Source organism: Quercus suber, unplaced genomic scaffold, assembly GCF_002906115.3.
Source record: "Quercus suber isolate HL8 unplaced genomic scaffold, Cork oak 2.0 scaffold_121, whole genome shotgun sequence".
Lineage (NCBI taxonomy): Eukaryota > Viridiplantae > Streptophyta > Magnoliopsida > Fagales > Fagaceae > Quercus > Quercus suber.
Genome location: NW_027069586.1, coordinates 1,356,209 through 1,358,551, shown reverse-complemented (window position 1 = coordinate 1,358,551; position 2,343 = coordinate 1,356,209). Strand labels below are relative to the sequence as shown.

The window sequence follows — 2,343 nt, the reverse complement described above, 5'->3', positions numbered from 1 at the left end:
GAAAAGAACAAATTAAACACTACGTTATTTTATTTTTATCCACTTAGAAATACAGTAAGTGTAATTCAACTTAATCAAATTATGATTTTATCCTCTTAAAAATTATAGTTGAAGAAAAATTATATCCACTTAAAAATTATAGTTGAAGAAAACTTATATATATTTTTTCTTAAAATCTAAAAATTAAAGAATTTTTTTGCAATTTGGTGCCGCCATTTGGCACAACCACAGAATCTAAGCTCAACTTTTATTATATACTAGTCGCTAACCCGTGCGATGCACGGGCTAGTTAAACAAAAAAGATAATTAAGAAACCATATGGTAAAAAAAATAAATAAATAAATAAAAGAACCAATAAGAGACTAATTTGTTCATCAAGTAATCAACCTAAGTGACATCATAGCTCTTGTACAAAACTATTAATCTATGTCAAAGTGTCAAATGACAATGTGAAAAACATTTCATAAATAACTTATTGATAACAGGTATAGAGAAGGGACTTTTGTAAATCACCAAAGGAATTAGAGTCAACATCTCATTGCAAACGGAATATAGCTCTATATTAAAACCAAAAGTAAAGTTTCAATCATTCTCTTTCTATAAAATATTATTGAAACTATATTTAGTTTACCTCAGTTTCAAATAGAAATTACTTGAAGAAACAACTATTTTGAATCATTATCTGAAAAAGGAGCGACATGAAAAACTAAAATAAGATGAAATTGCTCAAACATATTTTAGCATCAATGTCCAAGTTGAGCTTTATGTATAGCAACCAATTAGTCACTCCAATTGAAAGCACAATGTTTGAAAGAATCTGCCAAATATCTTATTCACAATTTTCATCCACCTCCCTAGATCACTAAACTATACATCTAACTACCTTAACTTCAATATTGAATACAAAGACAGAGCCAACATGTCTCATAAGAAAATGCATACAATAAAGAGCCTTGAAGCCAATAATGTCTATAACCTTGAGATTTTGGAAACCTGACAGAGCCAAGTCTTTTAGCAGCTCATAGCCCAATCCATTAGCCCCTACTTCTAACACTTTTGCATATATTGCAAGATCCTCACTCAAGTCTTAGCTGCCACCAATTAAAACAAAAACCTTAAAAGTTTTAACATATTTGAATAAGGATTAAACCCAAGAAGATTGAAGTTGAAAATTGGTAAAAAAACATCAGAACCTTCGAATACCTAAATAATTGTTACCAATAACATCTACTTATGGGAAGCATCATGTGTGCTTGACCGCTCAAGCCTCTGGGTTGAAGGCAGGTGAGTAGTATTTGCTTAGCACCTTCCTCTTTCCCATCCTTCAACTATTAAAACCAAGAAAATGTTCAAAATCCAACACCTAATTGTAATGTGTAAGGCACAAATAAACACAAAATCTTAAGAAACAATTTGTCAGCAATCTCCATCATTTAATCAATCAAAACACACCCACTCAGCTTATTTTTACCAGTCAGCATCTGATACCTAATACCTCTTTTTTTTACAGAGAAAAGAGTTCAATAGTGATACAAGAGTTCAATAGTAATTAGATAAAACATATATAAAAAATATACTAAAGTTCCAAAGATTGGTCATTTGGTTGCATTCGGATAAAAAATAATAATAATAACGGAAGAGAGAACAAACAATCTATGCAAGAGTATAAAACTAAAAGAGAAGAAAAATAATCTGTCCAATACCAAAAACACCTCATATACATAATATTCGACTCCATGCTTCATCCGGTTGTGTCAAATTAACAATTAATACAGTAATCTCTTCATCAGTATTAGAAGGGACTAGTTTGACAGTAGCGAAGGGTCTCCCATAGATCTCTCTCCAACTCTCTCTGCACAACACATATTCATTACCCAAAAAAAAAGAAAAAAAAGAAATTGAAATTAAATCGCTGAAAACTATAACAGAACAAAAGGGCTTAAAACAAAATTGGAACAGAAAATTAATAATTCCGTTGAAATTGCAATTCCAAAAACATACTTTCAATAAGCTAAACTACATAAAACACACAACCAACATAATATATGTTCAAATGAAAATCCCAACTAACATAAATCACAATCTTCTAGTCATTTGATTTAGATTTAGAAAGCAAGTATTCTATTGCAATAATCATTATAACTTATTCAACAGATTTTAACACCTTTAATTTAAAGCAACAAAATTAACAACAATTAATTTGCATTTGTCAAATGACTACACTACAACATTCAAGCTTCAACAACAGATTTTAACAGTGATTAAGGATAAACCATCTAAACCTAAGAAACAAAGCAAAAACCATTAAATATAAAATAAATAAATAAAACTAAAACACATAGG

General features: G+C 29.7%; 1 long non-coding RNA gene across 1 annotated transcript; it reads right to left on the bottom strand.

Moving 5' to 3' along the window:
- Positions 1–920: 920 nt before the first annotated feature.
- Positions 921–1,871, bottom strand: LOC136068547 (uncharacterized). Its single transcript, XR_010629912.1, has 3 exons — positions 1,713–1,871; positions 1,204–1,328; positions 921–1,091 (listed from the first exon to the last, which is right to left on the bottom strand). It is a non-coding gene; the product is annotated as an uncharacterized LOC136068547 (long non-coding RNA).
- Positions 1,872–2,343: the final 472 nt, after the last annotated feature.